The sequence below is a fragment of the Dermacentor albipictus genome, unplaced genomic scaffold, assembly GCF_038994185.2.
Source record: "Dermacentor albipictus isolate Rhodes 1998 colony unplaced genomic scaffold, USDA_Dalb.pri_finalv2 scaffold_22, whole genome shotgun sequence".
Lineage (NCBI taxonomy): Eukaryota > Metazoa > Arthropoda > Arachnida > Ixodida > Ixodidae > Dermacentor > Dermacentor albipictus.
In genome coordinates this window covers 574,446-599,665 of record NW_027225576.1, presented here as the reverse complement: position 1 = coordinate 599,665, position 25,220 = coordinate 574,446, and the positions used below count along the sequence as shown (strand labels likewise).

Genomic DNA, 25,220 nt, shown 5'->3' with positions numbered 1-25,220 from the left:
TGTGCTATCTGCCATATGCAATCTTTAAAAGTTTTTGTGAAGCTAAAGAAAAAGCACACTGTACAGGGAAACAAGATATATATTACGACGTTCACTGTTACCGATTTGTTGCACCAGAAAGCAAGAAAAAATACTGGACTACTAAGTCACATTGCTACTTCTAGAAAATCTTAGTACACAAAATCCCACTGTTGACCCCAGTTCCATAGCCACTACAGTGGGAAGGAAGTGCAATGTGAAGTGCTTACGGGTAATATAAGAATGCTTGCATTATGTTTCTTGTGGTTATTCAGTGTGACAATCGCAACAAGCGCTAGGCTTGGTTTTTCATAGTCGAAAATACCGTCTGCTCAGGTAAATTATTTGTCATGAAAGAACGTGGTCACTGACCATCATCATCATCATCATAATCATCATCATCATCATCATCATCATCAGCCTGGTTACGCCCACTGCAGGGCAAAGGCCTCTCCCATATTTCTCCAACAACCCCGGTCATGTACTAATTGTGGCCACGCCGTCCCTGCAAACATCTTAATCTCATCCGCCCACCTAACTTTCTGCCGCCCCCTGCTACGCTTCCCTTCCCTTGGGATCCAGTCCGTAACCCTTAATGACCATCGGTTATCTTCCCTCCTCATTACATGTCCCGCCCATGCCCATTTCTTTTTCTTGATTTCAACTAAGATGTCATTAACTCGCGTTTGTTCCCTCACCCAATCTGCTCTTTTCTTATCCCTTAACGTTACACCTATCATTCTTCTTTCCATAGCTCGTTGCGTCGTCCTCAATTTGAGTAGAACTCTTTTCGTAAGCCTCCAGATTTCTGCCCCATAGGTGAGTACTGGTAAGACACAGCTATTATATACTTTTCTCTTGAGGGATAATGGCAACCTGACTGTGTGGTCACTGACCACACAGTCAAAACAAAATGACGTTTCAAGAACCGTACGGATCCTTTGTTCCCAAAATGTTTTGAGGTTATCGTTCAGATTGTATTTGAGGTTGACGATTTGCTTGAAAAAATGACAACATATTAGCGAGATAAGTATTACTGCTCAGACAAATAAACAGATTTCTTCGCGTGCGCACGAGTGTTGTCTAAACGGTTTAGCGCATTGGTTTCAATATCCAATCTGTATTTGTAAATCACTTATCAGTTTTCATAGAGAGTTTAACTCAAATCCTCTTTCACTTTAAAAATATTTCCTAAACACACTTCTCTATAAACTCTACATCCCCCATTTGCTCGCAGCCCTACAGCGGTATCGTGGCATTTTCCTAAGTGTGTAATTGCTGGTAAAGACCGCACGGTTATACGTACAAGCTTCGTTCAGGGCTACCAAAAAAAAAAAACGCCACAGCTGCTGTCCGCCGCTTGATACAAACGGTGATCATACCCAAACTCCGGTTGACCTGCAAGCAGAACAAAACCAGGAGCCACTTTTGTGAACCACTAAATGCGCTACGTGCTGCGATAGCATTGTCCTGCTTTTATGTTATTCACCGATTGTCCAACTCCTTTATACCGTAAGTATGTATTACTCTGCAGCTGAATGAAACAAATTGGTTGAATTTGTATTACTTTATTCGACGTGTAACAAAAACGCTTTCAAGACGGGCGTAAGAAATTTAGAAATGCTTTGAACCATGCTAAGTAACCGCAGAGGTGTGAACCTGACAAGTGCTGCTGGAACAAAGAAAATAATAACCTAGGTGGGTGCAAGAAGTACCATATGGTTTGTTATCGTCACCCACCCCCTGTCCACGTGACTGTAAGTTCGTTTTGTACATAGCAGGCAACGCTACAAAGGCTGGTGAGATTTCTCTCGCCGCTCAGGCACGAAGACCTGCGGGGCAACGAAGAGGTGGACTGCGCAGCTCCAGGTCGCACTAGCCGAGCGGCAGACCACACCATTCTTCAGCCCCCGACAGACCGACGAGAGACCCACGAGTAATTAACGACAAGTCAACAAATACTACAGGACCCACGTCTCGGAAGAACACAATACGCTCCCCCACACAAAGCTCTCAATAAACTCCAGGCAAGGGACTGACGCCGCCTGCAAACTAGCACATACCGACACTTGTCTCGTCTACACGCAATCTCCCCAGATAGTTATACGTCCCGGACATGTCCCTGGTGCAGCAACCACACAGCGACACTCGCGCACCTAACACACGAATGCACCGACCGTCCGGCCGACGCAATTTCGCCACGAGTCGCAGCACACACACTCACTACGTGGTCTTGGGAGGCGAGACTCTCCGAACTGGACCTGGGAAGCCAACTGGCGACCCTCGACCAGGCCCGGCGAGCCGCGATCGCCAGTGGAGCCCTGTCAGAGGGAACCACCCAGGAATAAACCGCGCAACGGTTCCTGCAATAATAAAGTTCCTCCTCCTCCTCTCGCCGCTCACTCTCCCGACCGAAAAATAGTGCATTACACAACGAAATACACACATAGCTATGCGTCAAATAATTAGCTGCAACCTTAGGTCTCGTATTTTTCCGTCGAAAACAAGCATGTGTCCTAACCCGGTGGCCTGCCGGAGATTCTATCCACGGCAATAAAATGAACAATGTGCGTTATGCATGGGTAGGGCGGGTCTGCCACATATTCTATGGGCATGCTCGAAGGTGGCTCCTTTCGAGGGCCACAAAATTCAAAACCGGCAGCAGTGGTTGACCTTGGGGATCAGCTCAATCCAGCAAGAACAGGTCTGGTCCATCCAACTAGCCGAAGCAGCCGCTAAGACCCAGGGCGTCTGGACCATCTGCTAGGCAGAGGGAAGGTGCGTCCGCTCCCGTGATTGCTGGCATCGATAGAAGTTTACTCGCTATCTCTCTTCGTTGTGAAGTTTTTGTGTTTTAACCAACGACCCTTGTTGACTTTTGCATCACGCGGCGCCGCTTCTTTACTCGGCATGCGGGTTCTGCCTCATCGATGCCTGCGTTTCGCCGACAAAAAAAAAAAAATAACAGTGAGTGGCCCATGAAATTGGCATATTTCTAAGAATTATTTCCTCGAAATTTCCTTTAGACGTCACATTTGCACGACACGCTCGAAAGGTATACAGTAAGCTTGCCGTGACGACAAATGATATGGTTAGACTCGTAATTTCAAAATGAATGCTTACGAGAACGTGATCTTTTTCGGTGAAGGCAACCGGCAACCGTTCTCGTGACGCCTGCGGCAGAGAGGATGTTCCACATCCGCCGCCTAGGTTTTTCTTTGGTGGCGCTGGCTAATACTCCCAGGATTCTGCTAGGAAACATAAATACCCAAGAAAGTGGATGGAGAAACGACGTCACGGTAGCTCGATTGGTAAAGCATTGCACGCGAAATTCGAAGGTTGTGGGATCGTTCCCCATGCACCTGCGGCAAGTTGTTTTTCATCCACTTACGTTGCGATAAATTTATCTTTATTTCATTTATTAGGCACAAGTAATTTCCCGTATGCTCTCCTTGGTGTCTGTGTTTGTTGGCTTCTTACGATATGAATAATAAAAATCGTGCCCCTCGGCTAAGCCCCTTTCTTCCCGTTAATTTGACGTCGTGTTGTCCTGGGCTGCCATTGCAGATATTTTCCGCAATAATTTGTGGCGCCACGAGCCGCACAAAGCATGCTAACGAGCGGCCCTGTTCGATGGCCTTATAAAGGCATGCGTATCGCCAGATATTCCCTGTTGTTTGGGGCCATGAAAATCTTTTATTCTAAATCCCCCATAGAGTAATTTAGAACAAAAGTTAGAAATGTGCTGTCGGCCACAAGCAATCTTTAAAGTTACGCGCAGCTAAAAAGGTACCCCGTAGAATGAGAACACACGTACAGTGGCGGGAATGCTGCTGAAATTGATCCAATCTGCTACATTACGCTAAAGCTGCTACATCCGGACTACAAATAAGAGAAACTGCTCCAAAGCAGCTCCAGGATGAGCCGCAGCGCTCAATCACTAAGGCCACGGCGAAGAGCAGTTTTGGTGAACATCAAATAGAGGTCGTTACCACCTAAAACGAAAAGTGCTGTCGAACTCCTGCTATTCATAAAACTCAATAAGCTAAGGGGTCACTGAGCTGATCTAATCCAGTGCGTGTTGACACATGTGAGCGGCCCACCATCAAAAGCTCTGTTAACGGCTCGTGCGTAGTTAAGGATGAAGTTCTCTCGAACATGGTAGTGCGCGCACTGCCCAGAACGTGTTGGCGTGTCTCACATTCGTACTTTTGTGATGACGAGGTGTGGTCTTGGTGGGAGAGGTGTTCCTTAAATGATGACGCGGACTTTGTGTGTTCGACACTGAAGCTGTTTCATGATGCACTCAGCAATAATTAACTGAAACTTACTCCCTGGCTTGTCACCAGCTAATTTGGTGTTTCATACATCTGTGTGTGCTCACAACGGAGCCGATTTGTAACTCGTCTATTTTACTAGCCAAACGACCTTAAGGCGAGAATAAAATTGCTCAAATAGCTATTCTTCATACCACGCTACTGTATTGTCGTGAGTTTTTGTGCCTCTGTATTTCTTGCTCTAGCGCTGGGGACGCGCAGTATTTCCTTTTTCGATTACAACGAAGGCGCCAAATAAAACAACGGAAGAAGGAAGGAGACACAAGACAACCACGTAGGCGCACTAATAACTGAGAGTTTTATTTCCTGACACAGGAATAAATACCCGCTGTCAAGGATCAAAACAACAAGAAGAAACGGGGCCGTCATCTGCATCGCACGAGGTAACCACCATACAGAACAACTTCTAACGGCTGCTCCCAAGATACGCCAGTTCCTTAGTCGAAAGGGAAACTGAGGCTTCACTGAGGCAATCATCACCACGCTTTTTGATCTCAAGAGCTTCCAATATCTCCCTTGTCAGTTGATCATCAGCTCTGTTCAAAACACAGGTTCTATAAAAATCTGCAATTCACTTGTGAGCCTTACAATGTGCACGTATGTGACCGGAGAGCTGGTTTTCCATCTTGTACCGGTGCTCATGCAATGTTTCCCTCAGACATCTGCCCGTTTGGCCTACATATGATGAACCACACGACAAGGGAACCGAATAAACTACTTTCTTTACACATCCGACATGCTTCTGCCCATGTCTTTTTTTGCCCATGTTTAGTTTCCCGATGACCTGCGTTCAATTTTGCACACATCAAACCAAGACATTTCCGAGCGGGAAATAAAACACGAACACCAGCTCCTTTGCCTACAAACCAAGACGTTTGCGAGCGGGAAATAAAACACGAACACCAGCTCGTCTGCGTACTTTTTTCAGATTTTTCAGATATACCACGCACAAAGAGGGACTACGTTTATATCAACAACATATACAATTTCTAAAAGTGCTTGAAGCAGCATGTGTATGATTTCAAAACGAAAAATGTCGCTTGCGACGTACTTGTGGAAGTCGTGGCAGCCTGTAATCATTCCTTGGCCTACTTGGACTGTGCTTTCGTTATCGCCACGAAAGAAACTGGATTGTACAGCAGTACCTTGTGCGTTTGCTATCCAGACCACAAAAAAAGAAGCGCTGAATCACAGCAATGGCATTATTTCGTCTGCATATGCAAGCTGCAACCACCGTGGTTGCTCAGTGGCTATGGTGTTGGGCTGCTGAGCACGAGGTCGCGGGATCTAATCCCGGCCACGGCAGCCGCATTTCGATGGGGGCCAAATGCGAAGACACCCGTGTACTTAGTTTTAGGTGCACGTTAAAGAACCTCAGATTGTCGAAATTTCCGGAATCCTCCATTACAGCATGCCTCATAATCACAAAGTGATTTTGGCACGTAAAACACCATAATTTAATATGCAAGATGCCTAGATCTGACTTTGAACAGTTACTGCTTGAGAAAAAGGTTTCCGCACCAATCTGTGGGAGCTTTTATAGGTCAAATAAAGTAAAAGCAGTTTACAATGAAGTTGAAGGGGGAGCCGAATCACTTCAGTATACTTATTAATGCTCATCACTAAAATATATCCCCAAAGTAGCGCATCAATTTCAACATGCATTTCAAAAGAAGGTCTTGCAGCCCGCAGAACTGCTACATCAGCACATGCGTACTGAAATTTGAACAAAACAGCCAAATAAACTGCGGCGATTTCAACACATATGACTTCTTAGCATCTGACACGATTGCCTTTACGATAGCTGCCTTCTGTTTCAATGTGATGATCTCTCGTTTCCGCTTTCCGATTCGCTCGTCTCTAGCATCTTCAAACCGGCGAAATGGCGACGTGTTTGAAGAAAATACATTGCAAGCTGCAACGCGAACAGTGTTCTTTGTGGTCGAACAGCACGCGGCACACACAGCGAGGCGTGGCCTCAGAGATTGCAACGGCGCTAACTCCGAGGCAACAGCTAGCTGCACCAGTCTGCGCGGCGTCGCAGTAAGGGAATGTGCTATGGGGACGTTGAGCCGCTCCTTATGCGCGGCTACACGCAGTGGTGAGAAGGACCCTGTTCAATTGCGCGTTCAATGCAAAAACCCAGGGGTTTGGAACTTCGGAACGGAATGTGTGCTTAACTCTGCGGAAGGCGATTTATGGAACCTGCAACGGTCAGGCATATGTTATTTCGGAGACTAATCTAGGCTAGTATATCTGTGGCAGGATAGTTTTACTTCGGTAAGACCACGTACTACATCTACGGGTATTTCAGAGGGAATTTCACTTTGTTATAATCAATCATTTGTTATCCCCCACTTCGCTATAACGATTGAGGTTTGACTGTAAAATATATTGGCTAATGTATTTTGTCTTAGCTTCTAGTTACACGTGCGAAATGTGAAGTCAAGCATCATTACAAACAAGCTGGATTTGCTGTGATTGCATCAATCTGTAGAACTGTCAAGCCATCTCATGGAATCATGAAGTGACCAATGTGTGATAACAGACAGTCATAACGCAAAACTCTAGAAGCCGCATTTAAAACATGCAGTGACGTGTTACGCGCTTGTTTTATTAAAATCCTTGGAAACCTTTGGTCCCTTTAGATGTTCATTTGTGTGGTTAATCTTGCTTTATGTTATGCCTGGCACTAACACCTGTTATCACATTTCTGGTCGTGCCAGTATTTCATTGATTAGTGGTCGCTTGTTAGATATAGTCCATATTAAATGGTGCTGTCCGTACGACCAAGCTATTCTTTGCAAGGGTTGCAAGGATTAGTAACATTCCCGTTAATTTTTTTAATTCAGTTGGTAGCAAGAGACACTCGATTCCTCCCTAACAATGTAGTTATAGAATGGCAATTTATGTTTCTAAATTCTTTAATTTAGGTCAAACATTCATGCAAGAAAAACTTCGGAGAAAATATGCTGGAGTTCTTTATAATATCCGATCTGTAAATCTCGATCAGCATTGACGAAGGTAAGTAAAATTATTTTGTCTTTGCAAGTCGTCGCATATGTGCAGTGATGCGAATTCTAGCGACATCACTGAAGCTAAGCAGCATTTCATGGATTAGCTGATATCGGAAGTAGGCACATCAACTGGATTGCAATGGTGCGACTGAATTTTCGCTTCCGCACATTATTTAAAATACCGTCATATTTATGCTAATGCAAACTATGAGAATCCTGCTTCCGCTGTTAATGGACATGTTGGTAGGTCTTGCTGTCTTCTTTCTAACTACTCCTTCACCAAAGAAACAAGTGATGTTTTTTAATTCGGTTTTAATGTTCTGACGGTTGCATCAACGTTAAACAGTTCTTACTAGACATTGTGTAGCCATGTTTTATTGCGATAGCAATTAAATGAACACTGCAAGCTCATTTCTGCCGTCACCGTCTCTGTGATGCAGTGATGTCCCGTATAAAGTACAAACACGATGACATCTTCGCCGCGCAGCGTACGCTGTAATTATGAGTGAAAGCTTGCGAGGCTCACTTGACGATCGAGGCCCCCAGTTGCACCCACGAGGGAGGAAGGCGGAGCAGAAGCACGCCGCCTTCTGTCACGCGCAAGGCACGGGGGAGGGAAGGAAATGGAAAGGGGTGTTCTACTCCGGCGGCTGCGGTTTACGCGCGGCCGCCATATCTTGCAAGCTATCTGTGACGTGCACAAAGTGCGCGCCCGCACGGGCCTCATATTCAAAGCGATCTGCGATGTGGACAATGTACGCGGAGAGATGTTCTTACACGTTATTAGTCCCATACATTCGCAGCACTTCCTCTTTTGAGAGGATGCCGATGGTATAGTCATACTGTGCAGCACAAGCCTCCAGGCTCTTGTGTTTCAAGCGCTCTGGTGAGGCAGCTGCGCTGTAGCTAATTTTCGCATCTCACATGTTCTGTATATCATATCATTCTCCCGCATTGCAGTGTAAGGCTCATAGTGCTCGTCATTAGACATCGCCATAATCGTATAGCATGTAGATTTTACGCACTTTACAGCGACTATTTTTAGGCCCCTTTACAGCCAAGTCACATCTTCTTTAGAGAACTCATCATTCCACCGCGAAATCACTAATACTGTCATGGCGCTCATTGGCCATACCTGGCCTTTGCGCCACTAAACGACACACATTCATTCATTCATTCATTCATTCATTCATTCATTCATTCATTCATTCATTCATTCATTCATTCATTCATTCATTCATTCATTCAATGTACGCAGCGTGCCGATAGCTTCCTATGCCCTGTGCTTTCGACGTATAGTTCGCGTTGCAGCGAGAGACAGCACAAATGTTATTCGGTCGCTCCTGCTGCCGCACTTACTAACTGCAGCATTTTGACATCAAGTTTGCGCAGTCATCGAGCGAGACGTGCTCATATTTACCTGTGCGTGCGTGGTACCGTGCTTGTAAACAAATTGCAAGTTTACACGGCCGATATAACTTATATGCTTACTTCGTATAGCCGTGTACTACGTAGTTTGATATCGCAATCAATATCTCGCCTTTCAGGCGAAGCTGCGACTTTTTAAGGAGCTTTGAAATTTCCTTGTATGTCACCCTGGGTTCCTAAAGGTCCTCTCACTTAAGGAAATGTAAGGCCACGTTTCGTTCATAGTGGCTATATAGTGCCATACCTTCGTCTTCAAGAATCTGTTTAAACCATTAAAGATCGATTTTCAAAACGGCTACAAGTCCTTTCGCAAAGTTTTTTATAGCCGCTTTTAAATCGCCTAAAGGAAGTCTTGGAAAATCTCTTATAGCCGTTTTTGAAACAGTTGCAAAACGCCTTATATTGCCGGTTTGGCAGTGCATTAAACGGTTTTGATGACGGCTGCAAGATGTTTTAAAATATCTAGCAATGGTGGCTGAGATGGCTGCAAGACGTTTTTAAATATTGTGAAAATGCCTAGAAGATGTGTTGTAGACATTTTCAGGTAATCGTCAAGTTATATTTCTAAACATGTCAAGACGTGTTGTAAACGGCTAAAAGACTAATGTGTTGAGTGACGTCAGGCTGGCTTCAGATATGACGAAGCGAAGGGGACGCACCGTCAACCCCGCTCAATCTGCTCGGTGGCGAAGCCAAGCAAGTGTTCTGTGTCTCATTGCCATCGTGAGCCTGGTGCGCAGGCATACTAAAGCACACAATGGTCTCTGCTAAGCTGCTGTCTGTATGCAGTAGTCGCAGTGGAAACCGCAATGCTCACAAGGTACTAACGCCGACATCTTTCCGTTGGTCTCATCTTTGGCACCACCCATGTGCCATTGCTGCAACGCCAATGGCGGTGCTCCTAATCAAGCTCGTATTGTGAAATGCCCCGTAGCCTCCGGAGTGTTGTCTTTCAGCCATGTATGCTGCGTCGTGTCCAGATTTCACAGCCACGCAAAGCTAAAAAAATCGTTCGATGAGCTCGCGTGCAACGTTTAACCATACTTTTTTTTAATGTTTCGTCATTCAGGTGAAACTGGCTGAAATTTGTGGACGACGATTACATGGCAACGTGAACACACGCAATATGAAGCCCTTTACGACAGTATATTCTATTAATGGTCCAGCACGTGTGGTTTTATTTCAACCAGCCATCATATTACAGACACATTGCATAGGAACGACGTGATTAGGTCCAACTCAGAGCCCCCTCCCACCTTCTCCTAACGCCACCACCACCTCGTGGTGTCGTGCTTTGCCTTCTAACGTTATAAATAAACATTATTTTAGCCATGAAGCTGAGCATTAAATAATGTCCAAAAACTACTGGTATCCTGAGCACGCGGAAGGAACTGAAATAGAAGTGCCGCGTTATTATATGACTAATAACAGAAGTCAAGGAGGAATCGTCGATTTAAAAACTGAGCTTCAGGGTTGCCTGCACCCTCGAGAGCACGATGTGCGTACTTCCTTCCTTACTTATTCCTGATGTAAGTGCAGAGAGCATGCTGTTTTGAAGATTCAAAACAAAATAACGTTGTCGCCATTTCTCTCTATTGTTACTCTCTCTTTCTCTGTCTCTCTCATTTCAAGAGCATGCCAGAAATAATGCCAGGAAATGTAGGTGGGTTTGACTACCCGAAACAATCAACGCTCTCGATTTGAGGGCTGAGTGAGTTAGTGACATGGGGCACAGCCAAAGCCAGTGCCACAATTGACGTTTTACTGTTTTCTGGCTACAGCCGTGGGAGCAGAAATGCGACTGTACTGGCCCGAGGAACAGTTTCGTTTTGATTGCATTGTCTCCCATTCAGCATATTACGGCTAAAGAAATGCATCCAAATGCATCCACGTTTTCGTCATGAAGAAGCGGCATAATTGGCCTCTGAAATTTTTCGTAGATGATTAGATAAACCAGCCAAGAGACGATGGAACACTCGTACACCAACATCACGAGCATCAGCTGGGGCAACAGGCTTACCTGGATAAGCGAGCAAAATCGTGTCATATTTCCCGGATATGTTCCTCTGGGTGTCCAGTGATGCAAATGTTCCATTGATGGTCACATTTATCCTGTTAGGGCAAAAAGTATTGCCTCTGATCTGTGAGTTTAAAAGAGTGAAACTTTTCCGTTTTACCTGTTGCCCTTTAGGTAAAAATATCTTCTAAATAGAACAAAAGTGTCCGTTTCATAGATCTTCACATCAGCTTTACATTGGAGTTTTAATAGCTCGTTCGACCTGAGTGTCCATATTACTTCGTTTGTGCGGAAAAACTCCAACAGAACAACGAAGAAGAAATGTGTATTTTATCGAGGTTGTCAGCCACATACAAGGCAATTATTACTCAAACAGCAGTGTACCATTCACAACGTATTTATAACCACTATTCCAGTGACAGAGCATAGTGTGATTTATATGAATTTTCGCTCTTAATATGCCAGCCATAATATACAGAGTTAGTATGAAATCGTCCTCCTTTTTGGACAACTCTACAAGTTTCCGTAGCTCTTTGGGGAAACTGGGAAATCCAAAAATGTTATATCGCGATCTCAGTTATATTATATTTATTTATATGTTTATATATATATACGCAGGAAAGAGACGACGAACTTTTTGGAAGACTTCTTTTACTTAACGTTTTCGGCTGGTGGACCAGCCTTCGTCAGAGTACAGTAACGCATGTACAACACATACAAAGCTTTAAAGGCACCGTATCACGAGCAGAGGGCGCGCTATCTACACTGACTAGACCATACACTGCGCATCATAAATCATTATCATTGCACATTATAAATGATTATCGATGACACGCATTTTGGAATATGCAAAAAATGAAATGCAGATGTGTTCACGATACAATACATACAAACATGACTCTCAAATAAGTGCCAGCGGTTACAATGGTTATGTGTAGTGAAAACAAAATGACTTACACATACAGATACAAAGGCGTGATGTTTAGCACATGGCATCTCTAAGTGCAACCTCGAATTATCTAAAAATTGATATCCTAACGTACAACTTCGAGCCACAGCGACATACGTCAAAAAGCCACATGTAAAATAGGAGACAGAAAAAAGCGCTGAAATCATGTGTGTACACTGTGTGGGAAGTGTATATTTGTGCTCAATCTAAAGTTAGACAGGTTAGTTTTCCTTTGTTTTCATTTATTCCAGACGAGACAGTGTTAAATTTGTGAATCAGGTAAGATTCGCGAAGCTCGCGGTCATGGTGGGTGCGGAATCCAGATTCGAGTATTGTTACTTTGAGATTATTAAATGAGTGGCCCGGCATGTTAACATGTTTCGAGAGTGGTAGATTTGGCTGGGATTTGGCATGTGACCTGTGGTTGTTAAAACGGATCCTGAAAGGTGTTTCAGTCTGGCCTATGTATTGCATGTGGCAAGTGCCGCACTCGAGCAAGTAAACTACGTTATATGAATCACAGTTGAAACTGCCTTTACTAGTGAACATGAATTGGCTGGCTGTACTGGTGGCAGTCAATGTAGGCGTTATATGAGCGCAGATTTTCAACGTGGTTTATTGCAGCGGCTGCAACCGGTCGGGTTAGAAGTGGCGATTTTTGAGGACGTTAGTATGTCACCTATGTTTTTCGAACGTCTATACACGACACGAGGTGGCTCAGGAAAAATGGCTTTTAACCTGTCGCTTTGGGTAAGAATGTTATAGTGTTTGCGGAGTATGCCTGAGACCTTAGGGTTAGATGCGGAATGTGTGAGTATCAAATTAGCCGACTGGGAGCCACTGGGCTTGTTTCTGCCTTTAAGAAAGTCCATCCGGTCATATCCTGCCGCTCGGTGTATCGCGCCATCGATCATCTTCTCTGGATATTTACGGTTGAGAAGTTTCTTTTTGAGTTCCTGGCAACAAGAATTAAAATCGCCTTCTTCGGAACATATGCGCTTAAAGCGCTGTGCCTGGCTATATGGAATCGCAGTCTTACAATGACGCACGTGGCTGCTTTCAAAATGAAGAAATTGATGATTATCAGTTGGCTTTTTGTAGAGTTTTGTGATTAGGCGTCCATCGGCAATGGTAATCGTGACGTCAAGGAAGTCTACAGATGACGGTGAGTAATGATGTGTGAATTTGATAGCGGGGTGTGCCTGGTTGAATGACGCAATGAAGTTTAGGAGTTCCGTTTCGCTATGCGTCCAAATACAAAATATATCGTCGATGTAGCGCTTAAAGTAGATCGGTATATTCGTACACTATTAAGGAACGCGTCTTCGAGCACTCCCATAAAAGCGTTCGCATAGTTGGGGCCTACTTTAGTTCCCATCGATGTTCCACTAATTTGTACATAATGAGAATTATTAAATTCGAAGTTGTTAAACTCGAGAACTAACTTAAGCAGAACCTCGAGGGTTGAGCTATCAATCGGGCTATTACACTGGAGGTGTTCATAGGATTTCATTATCACGACCGAGCCACCCTTGTCCGCCGGTTTAATGACAATATCGTCGCGTGTGCTTAGGCTTCTAAGGGCATCGGATTCGCTAGTGGAAAGATTTCTCTGGAATGGGGCGCGTGTCTTGTAGGTGTCGAGCACGTCGCGAGAAACAGCTTTGATATATAGGTCTAGGCATTTGTCCCGTTGTGAGGCAGGCGTCCAGTGTGTCGCGGACGGTATAGCTGGGTGGTCCTGTTTGCTGCTAGCGCGGCCATGAAAATATTCTTTGAGTCTTAAGTTTTGGGAGAAGTTTTCAATGTCTTTCATTAACTGGAATTCGTCGAAGCCCCCGGTGGCTGGACAGAAATTGAGGCCTTTTGAAAGAACCCTTTCTTCCGTAGGCAGAAGCGCAACATGGGAAAGGTTAACTATGGTAGTGCCCGGGTCGGTTGTCTCCGGCAATGCTTTAGCAACTGGGATTACAGAAGTTGCCGAACACCTTTGTTTGGTAAAGTATGTTATCGCCGGGACATTGTCCCGTAACAGTTTCCACCTTTTTTATTTTGTTTACCGCGTTCACCTTTCTTTCTTCGTAAACATTCAGCAAATGTACTTCATGCGGGGCAAGTTGGCCTACCAAGGTTTTTTCTACATTTAAAAGTGAACTTGCCGATGATTCATAGTGATTTAAGATAATACGGACTAGCTGGAGTGAAGCATTAGTCAGTACATCTTGCCACTTATGCTTGTTTATGGTCGATAGTTCAGAGGTGGCTGGGTTTACACGAATTCGAAGGCCCCTAGGAATTATTGAAGTATTAAGATACTCTCTAAGGGTGGACACATGAAGTTCCGCACGAATGCGTTTTTCAGTCACCTTCCGGCACTTCAGAAAAGATACGGAAACAGTACTTAAAGTTGAATTACCAAAGGAGTCTTGTAGTCACTGGTCACTCGGGGCTGGGTTATTTGGAGACTTGCAGCACGGAACGCGGGATGGCGCAAATTCCTTTCCAATTCCTTTCCATCATTAAGGAGACCATAAAAGCATTGGTGAAGAAGCAGAAGATCGACGATAAAACAGCACGCTCCTTGATCCCACTTAGTCCAATAGCCGGGCGCTTTTACCTGCTGCCCAAGATACATAAACCAGGTAATCCAGGCCGTCCCATTGTATCCGGCATCAGAACAGTCACAGAATACATCTCCCCTTACGTCGACAGTCTAATCAAATTTATTCCAGCCACATTTTCTTCTTTCATTAAGGATACTAATGCTTTTCTTAATGACATAATAGATCTAACCGTTCCCGAAGGCTCGCTTCTGGTAACGATGGATGTCACTTCCCTCTACACGAATATTCCCCATAGGGATGGCATTCAGGCTGTCTTGAAATCCTATGAACACCTCCAGTGTAATAGCCCGATTGATAGCTCAACCCTCGAGGTTCTGCTTAAGTTAGTTCTCGAGTTTAACAACTTCGAATTTAATAATTCTCATTATGTACAAATTAGTGGAACATCGATGGGAACTAAAGTAGGCCCCAACTATGCGAACGCTTTTATGGGAGTGCTCGAAGACGCGTTCCTTAATAGTGTACGACTAATACCGATCTACTTTAAGCGCTACATCGACGATATATTTTGTATTTGGACGCATAGCGAAACGGAACTCCTAAACTTCATTGCGTCATTCAACCAGGCACACCCCGCTATCAAATTCACACATCATTACTCACCGTCATCTGTAGACTTCCTTGACGTCACGATTACCATTGCCGATGGACGCCTAATCACAAAACTCTACAAAAAGCCAACTGATAATCATCAATTTCTTCATTTTGAAAGCAGCCACGTGCGTCATTGTAAGACTGCGATTCCATATAGCCAGGCACAGCGCTTTAAGCGCATATGTTCCGAAGAAGGCGATTTTAATTCTTGTTGCCAGGAACTCAAAAAGAAACTTCTCAACCGTAAATATCCAGAGAAGATGATCGATGGCGCGATACACCGAGCGGCAGGATATGACCGGATGGACTTTCTTAAAGGCAGAAACAAGCCCAGTGGCTCCCAGTCGGCTAATTTGATACTCACACATTCCGCATCTAACCCTAAGGTCTCAGGCATACTCCGCAAACACTATAACATTCTTACCCAAAGCGACAGGTTAAAAGCCATTTTTCCTGAGCCACCTCGTGTCGTGTATAGACGTTCGAAAAACATAGGTGACATACTAACGTCCTCAAAAATCGCCACTTCTAACCCGACCGGTTGCAGCCGCTGCAATAAACCACGTTGCAAAGTCTGCGCTCATATAACGCCTACATTGACTGCCACCAGTACAGCCAGCCAATTCATGTTCACTAGTAAAGGCAGTTTCAACTGTGATTCATATAACGTAGTTTACTTGCTCGAGTGCGGCACTTGCCACATGCAATACATAGGCCAGACTGAAACACCTTTCAGGATCCGTTTTAACAACCACAGGTCACATGCCAAATCCCAGCCAAATCTACCACTCTCGAAACATGTTAACATGCCGGGCCACTCATTTAATAATCTCAAAGTAACAATACTCGAATCTGGATTCCGCACCCACCATGACCGCGAGCTTCGCGAATCTTACCTGATTCACAAATTTAACACTGTCTCGTCTGGAATAAATGAAAACAAAGGAAAACTAACCTGTCTAACTTTAGATTGAGCACAAATATACACTTCCCACACAGTGTACACACATGATTTCAGCGCTTTTTTTCTGTCTCCTATTTTACATGTGGCTTTTTGACGTATGTCGCTGTGGCTCGAAGTTGTACGTTAGGATATCAATTTTTAGATAATTCGAGGTTGCACTTAGAGATGCCATGTGCTAAACATCACGCCTTTGTATCTGTATGTGTAAGTCATTTTGTTTTCACTACACATAACCATTGTAACCGCTGGCACTTATTTGAGAGTCATGTTTGTATGTATTGTATCGTGAACACATCTGCATTTCATTTTTTGCATATTCCAAAATGCGTGTCATCGATAATCATTTATAATGTGCAATGATAATGATTTATGATGCGCAGTGTATGGTCTAGTCAGTGTAGATAGCGCGCCCTCTGCTCGTGATACGGTGCCTTTAAAGCTGTGTATGTGTTGTACATGCGTTACTGTACTCTGACGAAGGCTGGTCCACCAGCCGAAAACGTTAAGTAAAAGAAGTCTTCCAAAAAGTTCGTCGTCTCTTTCCTGCGTATGTTACGTCGGGTCCTGCGTGCTGAACTTTGAAGAAAACCCCTATATATATATATATATATATATATATATATATATATATATATATATATATATATATATATATATATATATATATATATATATATATATATATATATATATATATATATAATTTATTTCTACAATACTGGGGGCTCATGGGTCAAGCAGGGTGGTCAATACAAATACGAAAGAAATACAAGAGACACAGCTATGAAAAAAGCAACAATAACACAGGCTCACAAAGGTTATTTCTCAGTGCACTTGTTTTGATGAGGCAGTTCCATTCACTAATGGTTCTCCGGAAATAAGAAAACTTAAACAGGTCTGTGCGAGCAAAATATGGGGGTTAGAGAGCTTTCATGGTGGTGTCGGGTGAGCCTGCTAGTTAAGGGTGACAAATATGTTGATGCACCTAACGCTAGTTTCTTTTCTAAGAGTTGGGAAAGAAATTCTAGGCTAAATTTTTGCCTTCGTGCCTCTAATAGGGGAATGCCATATGCTTGCATTAAATCGGAAGGTGAGTCTAACGCTGAAAATTTATTAAAAATAAATCTTACGGCCTTTTCTGAACACGTTCAAGACAATCAATATTGCGCTTAGTATGAGGATCCCATATGATGCACGCATATTCCAGTCTTGGCCGTACAAGAGCAGTATAACAGAGCAGTTTAACATTGGTGGGAGCAGTTTTAAGGACACAAAGCTTGCGGAAAGCGGATGCACAAATATTATCAATATGATTAATAAAGGGAAAATCGGAAATCCACCAATTCATACCAATTGCTACAAAGGAAACCCATAGGGGTTCCTCGAAAGAAAATCCTGAGAGTTGAAGAAAAATTCGTCCTGGCGGGACCACCGCCTTTCCGGGGCAGCAGCTCTACCATCTGAGCTAACCAGGCGGCCAGCACATGGCAGGGCGAAGTCGAATTTGTCGACAACACGAAGCGAAGCCAAGTGTTTGACGTAGTAGTTCTGCGGAAACCCGCAAGGTGGAGAGAAGTAATTAATAAAGGAAAAATCGGACATTCATCCGTTCGTAGCAATTGCTCAATTGCAATTGCTCCTAGCAATTATCAATATGAAGATGCCAAGACAGGTTTGAAGTGAGTGTTACGCCGAGATATTTATAGCAACTTACTTCTTGTAATGGTGAAGGCCCTAATATGTAGGTACATGACAGGGGATTTTCTGGGCGAGTTACTGGAAAGCAGACACATTTGCTCGTGTTAAGGGTCATTCCCCATTTTGCACACCATTGATGTATATTGTCCAGACTAGTGTTGAGATCGTTGTAATCGTTAATGGAAGTAATTTCTTTAAAGAAAACACGTGTGATGTCCACATAAATATCCATGTTTCATAATGACAACGACGTACACGAACAGCAACGGTCGGGGTTGTCTGCACCAACTGTAGTTAATCGAATCAAGTTTATTTTAGAAGGTAGTTAGTACTGTTATTCTGTAACACTTTGTCGCGTGAACAATGAGTATCTTATGTTCTATCTCTCGCAGTCACCGATAATTTTACCGAATGTAGGCAATAAGTGTTGAAAAGTTTGTCATAGTTCAAAGTATAACGAATTCGCATGCTCAGTGTCTGAGGAAAAAAGAAGTCTCAGTTTCACCCGACAGGCGAAGCAGTGCTTGTGATGATAACTTTACTTGGAATCCGGCATCTAGGCGGCCCCAGGCCCGGGCCTGGGGCCGCCTAGATGGCCACTGGGAGCTGCTGCTCCCGTGCGGCTTCCCTGGCTCGCTGGACGGCCCAAAGTTGGTCTTGGAGTTCTGAGCTGAGCAGCGCGGCCGACCACCGCGCACGTAGATTTTCCGGGGAGACTGCCATTTTATCTTGGTATATTTCACATCCCAACAACATGTGTTGAAGAATGGCTCTAACAGACTTTCATAGCTTGCGCATAGCGCTCTCGTATATATCGGGGTAGAAAGTTTTTAGTTGCACGGGACTCATATAAGTTTCTGTTTGTAATCGCCTGCAAGTAACGGACTCAGTTCTGTTCTGTTTATTGTGAGGCCATGGTAATACTCGCCTGCGATTTTGATGCAATTTGGTAATATCGCTAAATCTTGTTAATCTATCTTTTTCTCTCCAGATTTCTTCCTCCGCGTTCTCCTGACCGATGGAAGTCACCCTTTGCTCAGCTCGGCGAATAAGACCTTGAGCTTCGCGGTGTGCTACCTCGTTGAGGTCAATTGCGGGAATGCCTGGAGTCGTATGCGCTGGGAACCAGAGCAATTGCCTTCCGTTCTTCTCTGCGTTGGAAAATTTTGCTTCATTGACTCTGATGATGTGCCATGCCTCAGGAGAGATTCCACCTTTTGCATAATTTCTAATGGCCGCTTGAGAATCGCTAATATGTAATGAGCATTCGTGGAGACCAATGCTAATGCAATGGCTACCTCCTCTGCTCTCTTGGTATGTTTGGTATTAACTGAAACGCTTGTAAGGGGTTTTTGGGTGTGATCTAGGATTACTGCTACGTAGCTATTTCTGTGTAGGTATTCAGCCGCGTCTACGAAGGTTGCTCTGTCGTCTGTCCCAAAGCTTCGAATCATTTTCTCTGCTCTACTCTTGCGACTGCCGTCGTTGTAACCTGGATGCATGTTCTTGGTTTTGGTACTAGGCGTTTGTCACGAATTTCTCCCGTTGTCGTCCTCAATTCCCCGTATATATTCTGGTAATTCATTGCTAGTTTGCTTAGTGTAAGCCATCCCGTTTCGATTTTGTTTAGTCGTTCTGCCTGAGATATTTGTTGTGCTTCTATGAGTTCGTCCAGTGTGTTGTAGAGTCTTAACTTTAGCAAGAGATCCGTGCTCGTACTGATGGGAATCCCTAGTGCTAGTTGGTATGCTTTCTTTATCAGGTTGGCAATTTTAGTCTTGTCAGCTGCAAACCAATTGTGGAAGGCTGCTATGTATGTGATCTGCCTGATTACGAATGATTTTATCAGCCATATTATACTTTTTTCCTTCATACCCTGGTGCTTATTAGTAATTCCTTCGATTAATATCACGGTGTTTGTTACCTTTGTGCCTAACTTCGTTACGGTTTCCCCATTTGCGCCTTTGTTCAAGATTGCTAGACCCTGCACCTACAGCTCGTTGACTATTGGGATATTCTGCCCGTTCTTGGTGTGTAGCTTGATTTCCTCATGAGCCTTGTTTCTGTCGTATCCTTTGGTAAGCCTGCCTCTAAGTGTCGGGCGGTACAATAGAAGTTCAGATTTCTCTGCAGAGCATGTGAGGCCTGTTCCTATGAGGTGTTCCTCTACTGTGTTAATTGCAGTCTGGAGTCGTTGTTCTATTGATCCGTCGCTGCCATCACAGGTCCAGATAGTAATATCGTCCGCGTAGATTGTGTGATTCAGGGACTCTATGTGATTTAATTTTTCGGGGAGTGCCCTCAAGACGAAATTAAACAGCATCGGCGAAATACCAGCGCCTTGCGGCGTGCCGCCCCCCTATGTCGATCGCGGGCGACGTGAGCCCTCCGACAGAGATGACTCCTTTCCTATGTGATAGGAAGCTCTTGATGTAGTTATATGTCTGCTTCCCTGGCCCTATTCGTTCGATGTTTTCCAATATGGTTGCATGATTGGCATTATCGAAAGCCTTGTTAAGATTAAGGCCCAAGATGGCCCTTGTAGAGCGCGTTTTATAAGCGATTATCTGATGCTTAAGTTCGAGCATCGCATTTGGGTCGAAAGATTCTTGCGAAATCCTCTCATTGTATTTGGGTATATGTTATTATCCTCTAAGAAGTTATCTACTCTGTTTAAAATACATGTTCCATTAATTTTCCCACGCAGGATGTTAGGGAGATTGGTCTGATGTTGTCGATCTCAAGCTTCTTACCAGGTTTTGGAGTAAGTGTTACCCTCGCTTTCTTCCATTGAGCTGGCACTTCAGCCTTTACCCAACACTCATTTATGTATTCTGTTAGTTTGGCTATCGATACATCATCGAGGTTCCTGCGAGTCTTGTTGGCTATACCGTCCGGGCCTGGGGCGGGTTTGGTGCTTAACCTTTGTAGGGCCGCGCGGATTCATGCCTCCGTGAGTTCCTCGTCTAATGTTGCGTTTCTATTCTCTTTGTAGCTAGGATAGTTGCAAGGGGGTGCCTGTATTAAGTATTTCTGCGGTAATTCATTGAGAAATTCCTCTTCTGTGCCCTTATATGCCTGTATTAATTTATTAATGGCTTGCATGTGATTTTTCTTGTTATTGTCATGGTCAAGCAGCTGGAACCTGAGCATGTGCCAGGTTTTGCTGGTGCTTAATTGTCCGTCCATGGAATTACATATCCCGTCCCATTGTTGTTTGATCAATTGCTTACCATGTTCTTCTATTTTTTTGTTGAGGAGGGCTATGCGCTTTCTTAACTTTCTGTTATGCTCCTGACCACTAAGTCTATTCTGAAGCGACTGCTTCGATTCCCACTTGTGGAGAAGTCTGCTGTTGCACTTCTCCAAGTTAGATTCAGGTGGTGTAAATTTTGTGGCAGCTTTGACGTCGTCACTGAGCTCCTTGGTTCATTGTTCTATGTCTGCAATTGATCATTGCTTTGTCGTCTCTCCCGTTCTACGAAATGGTTCCCAGTCAACTAATTTGATCTGTCTTTCCTTGAGTCTATTCGGCCCTTGCCTGACGTGTAACTCCGATATGCGGTGGTCACTACCCAAATCCAGTGTGTTATGCCACGTCACCTTTTGAATATTCTTGCTAAAGGTTAGGTCTGGGGTTGTGTCCCTGTTTAGCGCTGTGCCTACTCTGGTTGGAATGGCGGGGTCTGTGGCGAGCGCGAGGCCTAATTCTCCCGAGTCCATAAGTCATAAGTCACGCCATAAGTCCCTACGTTTTGCTCTGGTATATACGTATCCCCACGTGGTGTGTGGGGAATTAAAGTCTCCTCCTATAACTATCGGATTTTCTCCAGCAAGTCTGAGTGTTTTCCAGAATAGGTTCTTGAATTTGTGTTTATGCAGCTTGTGGTTGCTATTAATCCTGAGAATGAATAAGCTACGTCTTGTCTTTTCTTGTGGGATGAGTTCCAAAAGAATATTGTCAATATGCGTTATGCCTGTGTTGTGTTGCACGAATGTTATGTTTCTTTTTACCAGCATGGTTAATGCCCTAGTCTCCCCTTCATTAAAGCCAAACGATCTGTATCCTGCTAGCTTTGCCATACCGTTTCTTTCCTGCAGAATTATGACGTCCGGTGTATCCTTGTCTCTTAAATACTGCTGCAAAATTGACTTTTTGTTTTCGTAACTTCTACAATTCCACTGGCGTATTCTAAACCCTTTTTTAGCGTGCCTATTTCGAGTGAGACCATGGGAGGGAGAGGGGAGGTTGCAGAGAAGCTGATCTTATATAATTATGTGGTTGTGAAGTCAGTAAGGAATGTGGTGCTTCTGATGCAATGGAAAGGAGTACATTACCTGGTGTATGGTTTGCCTCTAGCATGTCTAATCTACTCATAATTGCTGCTATTGTCTTAGTCATTTGATTCATCATTTCGTCCTGTTTTTCATTTGACTTTTGTATCTCTATGAGGGTCTTTGGAATATCGGCTAATGCTTCATCTATGACTGCGTTATCTTGTTTATCACTTCTGGCTTCGGCTTTGCGTTGAGTGGAGGAGGGTCATACCCTTCGTCCATCTTATTGTCCGGGATTTCAGACGGCTCTTTCGTGCTCGCGTGTGGAGCGGGAGTTCTCTGATTGATTTGTTTTTTTTTCCTTCCTTGAGTATTTTCATTTCATCGCTCATACGTGCTAGCAAAATCCTCAACTGCGCGTTCTCGTGTTTAATTGCTTGATCTCGTTATTAATGGCAGTCTCCCCGCCAGCCCCCGGGCGCACGCCATCGACTACGTCTGCCCAGCTCACCGTGTTTGTCAGGTTTGCTGAAGAAGATGGCCTAGTTCTGGATCTAGATCTGGATCCTGGCCGTGTCTCTGGTATCTTGGAGCCGGACCGGGATAAGGATCTGGTGGTGCATGGAGACCTTGTTCTCGATCTGGAGCGTCGTTCCCTGGCGTTTGGGAGGCCAGGCATTCCACGAGACTGCCCTGTCTTCTCTTGAGATAGCGTCTTCATGTCCTTGTCGTTCTCGTTGCTGTCTGTGCCATTGTCTCTGTTTAACGATGAAGGGTTTCTTGAGTTTGGATTTGCAAGTCTTGTCTGAGGTCGGATGGTCCTCGCCGCATAACTGACATTTAGGTTGGCACCTATGGTCTTTATGTGGGTTTGGTGTTCTCCCATCCCGCACAAATCTTGTTGTCAGGATTGGGACATACATCTCCTCCGTTGCATGTCCAAGTATCCAAGTCTGTTGCATTGGTGACAGAAATCCACTTGTTTCCTGTACAGGGAGCAAAGGAGTAGCGCTGCCCTGTATCGGGCGTACGTGGGCACTTTGTGTCCTTCAAAGAGCACAATCACTGTGGTAGTATTACTGAGTCTCTTTGCTGCTATCGCTCTTGAGTTTTGATCATAATCACCGCTGCTGTGTCTCTTGGGCCCTCATCGAGTGGGATTCCTCTGATGACTCCTTTGGCCGTCATGTCAGGCGCTGTCTCGTAAGCATTGGTGTCGTAAAACGAGTCTTGAATCTTGATACGTGCTACTTCCTGATATTTGTTTGCACGATCTTGATCCGATGTACGGACGATGAGGATATTTTGATAATTGTTGGGGCAGACAATGTCCTCCTCCGTTTCGTCTCGAGGAATGCATGCCGCATCTTGTACCGCAGCTGAGAGGCGAACTATACAATGCTCGGATATTTTGAGTCCCCCACGCGGTCTGTTCACAATCTTGTAATCCTCTCTTGGCAAATGTGGCATTCTGCTTGCCTTGCGTATTTGCTCTAGCCTGTCTTTCCATGGGTGATTGTTGCGCTTGTCGAGCCGCATCGGTGACAAGGTGCTCTCGCGTTGTTGGGAGGTTCGCGGGTCTGATCTTCTGTGTCTGACCTCCTTCCATCCCTTGCTTATATCCATTTCTTCCTGGGATATGCTGCGCCCCTCTACGGTGACTACCATTATTGAGAAAATGATCGGCAATTGTTAAGGAAGCCGGCTCCGGCGCCTGGCCTCGCGGCTCTCCCGCCACGAGGTCCGGCCAAAATATTGTCGTAGAGGCTTGAAAAATGGGAATCCCACCTGGTTTTCCGTATCCACTTGTTCCTGGGAATGAGCTGGGTCCGTTGGTGTGCAATAGCGGGCGACTTTTCGGCGATTTGCGCCACAAGAACATTCGTGGAATACGGAGCCGATGCGATGTGCATCTGCTCCCATCGGCTTCTTCTTCCGCAGTGCTTGCGATAGGAAATTATCTGACAGGTTCGTGGTTTTATCAGCTGCATAAGCTGCTGTACCCTTTCGCTTCCAACTAAATTCACAAGCACATTGTCACGAGTGCACAGACAAGCACGAAAAGATTTCACTCGATGACCGCCGACCCTTGCTGTCAGAACAGTGGCGTGATGAAGAGCGGCACCAGCGGCGAGTCAATTCCTCTTCGTGCTACATCTCGCTTGAACGCGAAGGAAACGCACGAGAACGCAGCGCACACGAAAGCCCTGAGCTTTATCTGGCCGGCTAGCCTTCGAAAGATTGCCTCCAAGGCAGGAAGCACTCGAAATGCGCCACTAACTTGGCCCTCCCCCTTTGCGCGCATGAGAAGACGGCGCGCACCCTCCACAACTTCCTAACACACGAGCGCGAGAACACACCACCACATCAAGCCACCATGTTGCTCGGCTCACCCTCGCAAACTTTTGCTGGCACCTACACCATACGGGTGGCCGTGGCGGTGTTATCGCACTTGGATTGCATGTGGAACATCACACCGAAGGCAAAAATTCGCCTGGTGGGTCCATATAATGGCGAGTCCATATAATTGCAATGTGCGAGTATCTGGGAGCCATGCTTCTGTGCAGTGTCGTTTCCCGCTTGCCGAGCGACACGCGGGCGAGCCTTCTCACAATTGTACTAACACAAGCGCTGCAACCATAGGATCACCAATGAAAGTTATAGTAAATGCGATAAAACATTATTTTTTACAGTCACCATCACCATTAGCATTATCAGCATCATTTTCGATTTATGCGGTCACTGCACGAAGAAAGCCTCCCGCATCAAGCTCCAATTAGACAAGCCTTGCGCTAGTGGACCGTATGTTAAACTTGCAACTTTTCTAATGTCATTACGTTATAGTCATCAATCTCGCCATTTACCTCTCTTGTGCTCTCCTTCGAAGACACATGCGATTGCTCGCTCACAAAAAATGCCAGTTTATCTAGACTAGCGTTGCCGAACACCAATTTAATCCTCCCGGAAGGGTCCAGTCAAACACTTAAGGACTGCAAGATGGCTCGTAATTAGTACAGTGAAGCACAAGCGGATTCCTGTGCAGCCGATATCATCATGAGAAGCCTGACGCGTGTTCTGAAGTAAAGAAATGGAAAGAATAAACACAAAAGCAGTGTTTTCGTACCTTGTTAATTTACTACATACTTAGAAGTAGGTTCTGTGGTAGCTTATAAATATTTGGGCAGTTTTATAATGGTAATCAAGTTAAATTAGAGTATGGGGCTTTACGTGCCACAAATGTCAATCTGCTTATGAGGCACGCCGTAGTGATGGACTCCAGATCAATTTCGACCACT

The 25,220-nt window shown here is 44.7% G+C and overlaps 1 protein-coding gene and 1 long non-coding RNA gene across 2 annotated transcripts in view; one reads left to right on the top strand and one right to left on the bottom strand.

Annotated features, from left to right (window-relative positions):
- LOC135897083 (uncharacterized) overlaps positions 1 to 25,220 on the top strand; it is a 497,858-nt gene that overhangs the window by 91,715 nt on the left and 380,923 nt on the right. The gene's annotated exons all lie outside the window — the stretch shown is intronic.
- The window catches only part of LOC139052355 (uncharacterized), a 41,171-nt gene that overhangs the window by 11,326 nt on the left and 4,625 nt on the right, over positions 1 to 25,220 (bottom strand). The window contains exon 2 of the long non-coding RNA XR_011509848.1: positions 1,325 to 1,416. This is a non-coding gene — a long non-coding RNA (uncharacterized lncRNA). The remainder of the gene's footprint in view (positions 1 to 1,324; positions 1,417 to 25,220) is intronic.